We start from the raw sequence: 11,685 nt of genomic DNA, 5'->3' as shown, positions 1-11,685 counted from the left end.
TATATAAAACATAATTATATCATCCATGACACCTGGAATTAAGTGCCACTTTCTGGTGTCAAGTGTGACAGATCATTCAAATACATAATTAAATTATTTAAGTTGATACTTGGTCTTAATACCCAAGACAATGTAAATAATAGTATAATTATGTAATCCAATAATCCTCTATTCCATGAAGAGTTGTGTAAAGCTCCCTCTTGGGGAGTTAATGGGCAATACCTTCACATTTTATGATTAATTGTTTAAACTGATGATGATAACATCCTTCAGAACTGGAGTCTGTGCCATTCCTCCTTGCTAGTTAAAAGCTGTGTCACCTATTTATTGTGACAGTTAGCTATTACCAACTTATTTGACACTATGAATAATTTAAATAGTAATAGGAAACATCAAGTAAGGGCAGGAAGGCAATTAAAGTCTTCAATAGAAAGATAGGACCATAATTATATAATAGTACATGAGTAACATGAAACAGACATTTACATTTCCTTGACATGTCTTGGGGTAAAGGTGCGAGAATATGAGGAAAAAGGAAAGGCAGGACAAAGAAAAGATTAAACCTTGGGAAGGGAGGTCTTGCTTAACATAAGTCTTACTCTAATTAAGCTTCTTATGAGTAATAGCTTCCTGTTCCCTACTTTCAGGGGGACATGGATGAAATTTGAGACTTTTAAAAATTCCTTAGCAGTTATCTTTCAATATGACCAGTTCATGAGAAGGCTACTCCAGCATTGCATCATAAGGAGAACTCATTGCTTCTGGTGTACTTTACTGACTAAGCCTACAGCACCCTTGGGATGGAAAAACCCAGCTCCATGTGGAGGGAAAAGTTGTTTTCACAGGATATAAAGCAACCTGTCCACAAGGGCCCTGGGTTTAGGCAATTGCATTCATTCCTAAGCAACTTCATTATGTAAAAGGAGAGGTTCTATTTCATTCTAAGTACCTGAGAGTCTAAATTTTGAGTCTTATTATCTTTTAATCCATAGTTTTACTTCTGAGGGAGAGAGCATTCATAAACAGAAGTCTTTGAACTGTTTCTCCACAGACTATGTTTTCTGATATTAGGTAATCTTGAATTGCATAAACAGTAAAGCTGTAGGCAAACTTCCAGAGATTTGGCTATGCCTTGGTGAGGTGAATCACATGCTGTCATTAATAGATTCAGGAGACAGTTAAATAAGGAGATTGTAATGTCCCATCATAACACTTTATCGAAGCTGCTCCCTGGTCCTTGGCGCATGATACCAGGACACAGAATGCAAACAGGGTTGCCTGGCAACATTTATGATCCAACATTCTGTCACATTCTAGTGCAACTCCCACATGCTTAAGATAGCATACCCACTGATGGACTAAGCTTACAGCCTCACTGATTTTTCTCACAAAGACAAGCAGGGCTCTTCTTTTGAGTTATACCTATTGACCAGTATCTCAAACTACATTATGCCTTTAGTGATATAATCATGAAAATGAAAGCTTCATTATGCCAATCGAGTACATTGATGAATATTTAAACCTATTCTCTGTGCTTCAAATTTCTCATTTCCAGAATGGAAACAATGCCATTAATCACCTCTACCATAATCTTTTTCTATTTAATGGAAAAAAATAAACATCTCTCCATTCTCTTACCTTTAGTACTGCTTGATCACATGCTTCCTCAGAGTTGTTTTTATTTGCATTTGGAAGATGACTAAGGATTATGAGCACTGTCTTATGTTTCTTTCAGTCATTTTTGAATCCTCAATTGATAATACTACATTTATTCCTGAACCACACTTTGTAATATGGTTATTTAGAGTTATTTAGAGATGGTGTTGTGTCATGTTATCAGCCTGACAGTGTTCATTAGATAAGATTTTCTGATAATGAAATGATTAAATTTTTGAATTTTTAAATTAGGTGTTGTCTATGCCATCACTTGGTCAGGTTTGTTGCAATCTCCTAGAAACTGATGAGGAAAAACAATACAGTTTTTTAAATTGTTTCATCATTCAAGTGTTAAAAAACTATTATTAGGTAGTTAGTAATCACTGGCCTTCCCATTGTCCCCCATTCTGTGGGCACTGCTTCTGGTACCAATGTCCTTCTGTGTCTCGCACAGTAGCCTAACCCATAGTGGATGACACTATCATTACTTATGCAATCAAATAAGTAAATAATTGGATAGTCCTGCATACTTATCTTTCATAAGATGGAACCAAACTCCAGTGATTGTCAAGGAAGTAGTACTTAGATAATTAAATAATACCACATGATTAATTCCCAAGGAGGAATGGCCTGACTCCAGTCATGAAGGACAACATCTTGCTAGATTTAAATAATTACTATATAATTAAAAATGATGGAGTAATGACATGGTGGTGCACACTTAAATCCCACATGGAGAAATCAGACTGTTCTCTTTCTGGAATAATGATTTATTTAAAAATTAAATTGATAATTAATTACTTGGCATTATATATTAACTCTGACAAGATGGAACCAAAGTCATAAATCTATGGCTGATATAATGATCTACTTAAATATCTAAATAAGCAAGTAATATAAACTCATAAACTCCCAAAATCTGACTCCAAATGCACTTATGATCCATAACATTAACCTTATTTAAATACATCTATTAAATTTTAAATCATTAATTTCCTAATATTACAGTTAAATAAGTAAGAGTAGTATTAGATGATGTGATGATCTGGCATGATTGACTCTGAAAATGAGGCACAAATCTCTAGCGATCACTGAATAAATAATGCCAGATTTTCATAATTTAATGAATAACAATTATACAAGTTGATCCTCTTATAAACATGACTCCTACAAGATTGCTCATAACTGGAGATCATTGATTTTGAAATAATAGATTTAAACAAAAAAAGAATGAATAATGAGATAATTTCTCATATTTCAGCCCTAGAGAGGTAACAAAATGATATCACCATTGATTTAAATAAATTACTCATAAAATCATAACAGACAATTAACACCAGCAAGTTGAATCCAGACTCCACTGTAGAAAAAGACAGACTTCAATAATGAAATAATAACATAGTTACATCGTCTATCAGATTTAGTCACACAAGGTGACACCAAACTTCACGTTTCACAGAATATATAATGAAACAATTTAATAATTACATGTTTAAATGTGAAAGTAGTTGAACTTTTTAGAATCATCAATTCCTGGGCAGAAATTCCAGACATGGTAAAGTATGCTGTCATCATGAATTTTTAAATTTCCATTAGTTAATAATTAGATAATCAGTCTTGCCTGATGAACACTGCTGGACTGACATAATGACCAGCACCTGAATCTCTGTTTTGGTGGGATAGGACCTGAAATGATAGGCCCATACCTGGAGTAGAAGTAGTAGCTAAAATGTTGATATCACCTGAAAAGATGGCTGCAGCAGGGGCATCACCAACAGAGCTGAGAGAGCATTCCTTTCGTGTTCTGGGTCGTCATCCTTTGCAAAGTCTCTGTGATGGTGCTAAACTCGTTGTGCCACTACTTCTTCTAATCTTAGATCACAATCAATGTGAAGATATGGAGGGAGAGCATGGAGTCAAACACCAAGACCACCATGCTGGCCTTGGTGAAGTCATTGTAGTTCTAGGAGGGCATGATGGAATCTTCAGGCCTCAAATACCCAGCATCCCTATTACTCTGGGTGATGAACAGATCATTCAGCAACTGCTGTGTCCATATCTACAACCTTCCAAACCTTGTGCCTGACAGATATTTGCACACTAATCGTAATCCATGATGTCACTGTCCATCCTTTAAACAATTTAAATAATTATATGAGTCAGTAATAGCTAACTATCACAATAAACAGGTGATGTAGCATTTAACTGGCCGGGAAACATGCCAAGACACCAGTCATGAAAGATGTCATCATCAATTTAAATGATTAATAACAAAATGTGATGATATTGCATATTAACTCCACAAGCGGGAGCTTAACAGGACACTTCATGGAATGGAGGATTAGTGGTTTACATAATTATACAAATATTTACATTATGTTGGGTGGGTATTAACCTGAATTGTCGATTTAAATAGTTCAATTATGTAATTTGATCATCTGTCGCAATTGACCCCACAAGGTGGCAACAAATTTCAGGTGTCATGGATGATATAATCATTGTTTTATATAATTAAATAATCAAATAATGAGTTGGTGTAACATCATCCACTTCTCTAAGTTGGCTCCAAACCAGACGTGTGAAAAATGTTGTCATCATTAATTTAAATAATTTGATTACTAAATTGATATTTAGATGGTCTAAATACTTTACTCCCACATTTTAGAACAATATTCCACTGAACATGGATTGTATAACGTCCTATTTTAATAATTAAATAATAACATCACAGGGTGAAATGGTGTGTCATACTCGACACAAGTTGTCACTTGACTCCCAAAAGATTTTGTGAAACTCCACGGTTCATCCCTTATTTAATCGCAGAGTTGAGTAGTAAAATGATTAAATGCTGCAATGTCATTGTCTATGCAAGGTTTTTGAAGATATCACATATTAAATGTTGGACTGCTGCCTCAGAAGTGATGGACTGCAATCCAATAATCCCTAAATCTACTCTAACAAATGGATTATCACCATCCTGAAAGAAGTTAACAATGCAAAACTCACCTTTTGATAAATAATTGTGAGTTTTATTATCTTTTGATACATACTTTTACTTCTTAGGAGAGAGAGCATTCATAAACAGAAGCCTTTGGACTGTATCTCCAAAGACTATGTTCTCTCAAAATTAGGTAATCTTGAATTTGGTAACAAGTAAAAGCTGTAGGCAAACTTCCAGAGATTTGGCCATGACTTGGTTAGGTGAATCAAATGTTGTCATTAACAGAGTTTAGGAGAAAGTTATCTTGGGAGACTGTAATGTCTCATAACACTTTTTTGAAGCTGCTCTCTGGTCCTTGGCCCATGATAACACAAACAGAATGCAAGGAGTGTTGCCAGGCAACCTTTATGATCCAATATTCTGTCACATTCTAGTGCCCTTCCTACATACTAAAAGGAGCATAACCACCGATGAACTCACCTTACAGCCTCACTGATTTTTTTTATAACAACAAAGCAGGACTTTTTTCTTTTGAGTAATGTATCATATTTACTAGTCTGTCAAGCTACAACATGCTTATAGTGTCATAAGCATGTAAACAAAAGCATCATTATGCCATTCATGTACATTGATGAGTATTTTAAACCAGATTTCTATGCTTCAATATTCTAATTTTTAGAGTGAAAACAATACAATTAATCACCTCTACCATAATGCTTTTTCCTTTAATGAAAATAAAATATGCTCCTCTTCATTCTCTTACTTTTAGAGGAGCTGGATCCCATGGTTTCTCAGAGTTGTTTAGATTTGCATGAATAAGGATTTTGAGCACTGCCTTATGTTTCTTTCAGTCACGTTGGATACCTCAATTGACAGTTCTCTATTAAGTGCTGTACGCTGCTTTCTAATATGGTTATTTAGAGTTCCTAATTGTTGGTGGTGTGTCATGTTATCAGCCTGACAGACTTCATGAGATGAGATTCCCTGATCAGGAGATTATTCACTTATTCCATTATTAAAATCGGTGGTGACTGTGTCCTTCATGGGTGAGTTCTGTTGCATTCTCTCAGAAACTGGTGAGGTGAAACAATACAGTTTTATAATCGTGTAATCGTACAATTGTTAAAAATCTACTATTACATAATCAGTAATCACTGGATAACGCAGAGGCCGCCATTCTCTGGACACTGCTTCTGATACCAATCTCCTGCTGCGTCAATCGCACAGCAGCCAAATGACAGATGACACCATCATTACTTACACAATAAAATAAGTTAATAATTGGATAATCCTGCAGACTTAACGTTCATAAGGTGGAACCAAACTCCAGTGATTGTCAAGGAAGTAGTACTTAAATAATTAAATAATGCCGCATGATTAACTCCCAGGGAGGAATGGCCAGACTCCAGGCATGAAGAACCACATCTTCATCAATTTAAATGATTAACATATACTGAAAAATCATGGTCTGGCGTTTAAATAATTTAACGAATTAAATAAATAAGTCAGAAATAGCAAACTGTCACAATAAAAAGGTGATGGAGCATTTTTCTGTCAGAGAAGCATGGACAGACTGCATTCATGAAAGATGGCATCATCATCAGTTGAAACAATGAATTCTAAAATGCGATGATATTGCATGTTAACGCCACAAGAGGGAGCTTTAAAAGTCTCTTCATGGAATGGAGGATTTTTGGTTTACATAACTACACTCATATTTACATTGTCTTGGGTATTAACACAAATTTTCAATTTAAATACCTTAATCATGTAATGAGATGATCTGTGGCACCAAATTCCAGGTCTCATGGATGATATATATAATCATTGATTTATATTATTAAATAAGCAAATAATGAGTTCAAGTAACATCATACACTTCCCTAAGGAGGATCCATACCAGACCCGTGAAGGATGCTGTTGTGATTAATTTCAATGTTTTAATGACACAATTGACATTTAGGTGTTCTACAATAACTGCCTTCCACATTGTGGAACCAAAATCCACTGATCATGCATTACCTAATGTCCTATTTTAATAACCAATTAACAACATAATCAGAGGATGAAATGCTCTGCCATACACGACACAATTGACTCTCACTTGGCTCCCACATGATTGTGTGAAACTCCCATGTCCATCCCTTATTTAATCAGAGACTTGAGTAGTAAAATGTTTAAATGCTGAAAGGTCACTGTCTATGCAGGGTTTTAGAAGATACCACATAATTAATGTTGGACGGCAGCCTCAAAAGAGATGGTCTGCAATCCAATAATCCCTAAGTCTACTCTAACAAATGGATTATCACCGTCATGAAGGAATTTAACAATGGAAAACTCACCTTTTGATGAATAACTGTGAGTCTTTTTGTCTTCTGTTGCATAGTTTTACTTGTAAGGATTAAGAGCATTCATTAACGGAAGCCTTCTGACCGTTTCTCCAAAGACTATCTTCTCTCAAAATTAGGTAATCTTGAATTTGGCAACCAGTAAAAGCTGTAGTCAATCTTCCAGAGATTTGGCAATGACATGGGTAGGTGAATAAAATGCTGTCATGAAAAGTTTTAGGAGATAGATATCTTGTGAGACTGTAATGTTCCATGATAACAATTTATTGAAGCTACTCTCTGGTCCTTCGCCCATGATACCAGGATACAGAATGCAAGGAGGGTTGCCAGGCATCCATTATGATCCAATATTCTGTCACATTCTAGTGCCCCTCCTACATGCTAAAAGGAGCATACCCACCGATGAACTCACCTTATAGCCTCACTGATTTTCTCACAAAAACAAAGCAGGGCTCTTGCTTTTGAGTTATACATCATATTTACACGTCTCTCAAGCTACAAAATTCTTATAGTGTCATAAACATGAAAAGGAAAGCTTCATTACGCCATTCAAGTACATTCATGAGTATTTTAAACCTGTTTTGTATGCTTCAATTTTCTCGACTCTAGAATGGAAACAATACAATGGCCTCTACCATAATCCTTTTCTCTTTACTAAAAATAAAATGAGCTCCTCTTCATTCTCTTACCTTACAGGAGCTTGCCCCCCTGGTTTTTCAGAGTTGTTTAGATTTGCATTGGGCTGATGTCTAAGGATTGTGATCACTGTCTTATGTTTCTTTCAGTCTTTTTGGATACCTCAATTGACAGTTCTCTATTAAGTGCTGTACGCTGCTTTTTAAATGGTTATTTAGAGTTACTAATTGTTGGTAGTGTGTCATGTTATCAGCCTGACAGACTTCATGAGATGAGATTCCCTGATCAGGGATTATTCAGTTATTCCATTTTTAAATTCAGAGGTGACCGTGTCCTTCATCGGTGAGTTCTGTTGCATTCTCTCAGAAACTGGTGATGTGAAACAATACAGTTTTTTAAATCGTGTAATCATACAATTGTTAAAAATCTACTATTACATAATCATTAATCACTGGATAACGCAGAGGCCGTCATTCTCTGAGCACTGCTTCTGATACCGATCACCTGCTGCGTCAATCGCACAGCAGTCAAATGACGGATGACACCATCATTACTTACACAATAAAATAAGTTAATAATTGGACAATCCTGCAGACTTAACGTTCATAAGGTGGAACCAAACTCCAGTGATGGTCAAGGAAGTAGTACTTAGATAATTAAATAATGCCGCATGATTAACTCCCAGGGAGGAATGGCCAGACTCCAGGCATGAAGAACCACATCTTCATCAATTTAAATGATTAACATATACTGAAAAATCATAATCGCTGATGGCATTGTCTGCCGTTTAAATAATGTAACGAATTAAATAAATAAGTCAGTAATAGCAAACTGTCACAATAAAGAGGTGATGGAGCATTTTTCTGTCAGAGAATCATGGCCAGACTGCATTCATGAAAGATGGCATCATCATCAGTTGAAACAATGAATTCTAAAATGCGATGATATTGCATGTTAACGCAACAAGAGGGAGCTTTAAAAGTCTCTTCATGGAATGGAGGATTTTTGGTTTACATAACTACACCCCTATTTACATTGTCTTAGGTATTAACACAAATTTTCAATTTAAATACCTTAATCATGTAATGAGGAGATCTGTGGCAACAAATTCCAGGTCTCATGGATGATATATATAATCATTGATATATATTATTAAATAAGCAAATAATGAGTTCAAGTAACGTCATCCACTTCCCTAAGGAGGATCCATACCAGACCCGTGAACGATGCTGTCATGATTAATTTCAAAATTTTAACGACATAATTGACATTTAAGTGTTCTATAATAATTGCCGTCCACATCGTGGAACCACAATCCACTGATCATGGATTATCTAATGTCCTATTTTAATAATCAAATAACAACATAATCAGAGGATGAATCGCTCTGCCATACACGACACAATTGACTCTCACTTGACTCCCACATGATTATGTGAAGCTCCTAGGTCCATCCCTTATTTAATCGCAGACTTGAGTAGTAAAATGTTTACGTGCTGAAATGTCCTTGTCTATGCAGGGTTTTAGAAGATACCACATAATTAATGTGGAAGGCAGTCACAAAAGAGATGGACTGCAATCCAATAATCCCTAAGTCTACTATAACAAATGGATGATCACCATCCTGAAGGAAGTTAATAATGGAAAACTCACCTTTTGATGAATAATTGTGAGTCTTGTTGTCTTTTGTTGCATAGTTTTACTTGTACGGATTGAGAGCATTCATTAAGGGAAGCCTTTGGACTTTTTCTCCAAAGTCTACGTTCTCTCAAAATTAGGTAATCTTGAATTTTGCAACCAGTAAAAGCTGTATGCAATCTTCCAGAGATTTTGCAATGACATGCGTAGGTGAATCAAATGCTGTCATTAAAAGTTTTAGGAGATAGTTATCTTGTGAGACTGTAATGTTCCATGATAACAATTTATCGAAGCTGCTTTCTGGTCCTTCGCCCATGATACCAGGATACAGAATGCAAGCAGGGTTGCCAGGCAACCCTGGCATATTCAAGTGCCCCTCCTACATGCAAAAAAAGGAGCATACCCAGCGATGAACTCACCATATAGCCTCACTGATTTTCTCACAAAAACAAAGCAGGGCTCTTTCTTTTGAGCTATACATCATATTAACACGTCTTTCAAGCTACACAATTCTTATAGTGTCATAAACATGAAAGTGAAAGTTTCATTATGCCATTCAAGTACATTGATGAGTATTTTAAACCTGTGTTCTATGCTTCAATTTTCTCGATTCTAGAATAGAAACAATACATCAAATGGCCTTTACCATAATCCTATTGTCTTTACTAAAAATAAAATAAGCTCCTCTTCATTCTCTTACCTTTACAGGAGCTTGCCCACCTGGTTTCTCAGTGTTGTTTAGTTTTGCATTTGGGTGATGTTTAAGGATTTTGATCAGTGTCTTATGTTTCTTTCAGTCATTTTGGATACCTCAATTGACAGTTCTTTATTAAGTGCTGTAAGCTGCTTTCTAATATGCTTATGTAGAGTTCCTAATTGTTGGTGGTGTGTCATATTATCAGCCTGACAGAGTTCATGAGATGATATTCCCTGATCAGGATATTATTCAGTTATTCCATTTTTAAAATCGGTGGTGACTGTGTCCTTCATGGTTGAGTTCTGTTGCATTCTCTCAGAAACTGGTGATGTGAAACAATACAGTTTTTTAAATCGTGCAATCATACAATTGTTAAAATTCTACTATTATGTAATCAGGAATCACTGCATAACGCAGAAGCCCTCATTCTCTGGGCACTGCTTCTGATACCAATCTCCTGCTGTGTCAATCACACAGCAGCCAAATGACGGATGACACCATCATTACTTACACAATCAAATAAGTTAATAATTGGACAATCCTGCAGACTTAACGTTCATAAGGTGGAACCAAACTCCAGTGATTGTCAAGGAAGTAGTACTTAGATAATTAAATAATGCCGCATGATTAACTCCCAGGGAGGAATGGCCAGACTCCAGGCATGAAGAACCACATCTTCATCAATTTAAATGATTAACATATACTGAAAAATCATAATCGGTGATGGAATTGTCTGCCGTTTAAATAATTTAACGAGTTAAATAATTAAATCAGTAATAGCAAACTGTCACAATAAAGAGGTAATGGAACATTTTTCTGTCAGAGAAGCATGGCCAGACTGCATTCATGAAAGATGGCATCATCATCAGTTGAAACAATGAATTCTAAAATGCGATGATATTGCATGTTAACGCCACAAGAGGGAGCTTTAAAAGTCTCTTCCTGGAATGGAGGATTTTTGGTTTATGTAACTACTCTCATATTTACGTTTTCTTGGGTATTAACACAAATTTTCAATTTAAATACCTTACTCATGTAATGAGATGATCTGTGGCACCAAATTCCAGGTCTCATGGATGATATATATAATCATTGATTTATATTATTAAATAAGCAAATAATGAGTTCAAGTAACATCATCCACTTCCCTAAGGAGGATCCCTACCAGACCCGTGAAGGATGTTGTAGTGATTAATTTCAATGTTTTAACGACACAATTGACATTTAGTTGTTCTACAATAACTGCCTTCCACATCGTGGAACCAAAATCCACTGATCATGGATTACCTAATGTCCTATTTTAATAACCAATTAACAACATAATCAGAGGATGAAATGCTCTGCCATACACGACACAATTGACTCTCACTTGGCTCCCACATGATTGTGTGAAGCTCCTAGGCCCATCCCTTATTTAATCGCAGACTTGAGTAGTAAAATGTTTACGTGCTGAAATGTCCTTGTCTATGCAGGGTTTTAGAAGATACCACATAATTAATGTTGGACGGCAGTCACAAAAGAGATGGACTGCAATCCAATAATCCCTAAGTCTACTCTAACAAATGGATGATCACCATCCTGAAGGAAGTTAATAATGGAAAACTCACCTTTTGATGAATAATTGTGAGTCTTGTTGTCTTTTGTTGCATAGTTTTACTTGTAAGGATTGAGAGCATTCATTAAGGGAAGCCTTTGGACTTTTTCTCCAAAGACTACGTTCTCTCAAAATTAGGTAATCTTGAATTTTGCAACCAGTAAAAGCTGTATGC

Source organism: Phodopus roborovskii, unplaced genomic scaffold, assembly GCF_943737965.1.
Source record: "Phodopus roborovskii unplaced genomic scaffold, PHOROB, whole genome shotgun sequence".
In the NCBI taxonomy this organism is placed as follows: Eukaryota; Metazoa; Chordata; class Mammalia; order Rodentia; family Cricetidae; genus Phodopus; species Phodopus roborovskii.
The sequence above is the reverse complement of the archived record's forward strand: the minus strand, read 5'-3'. Positions refer to the sequence as shown.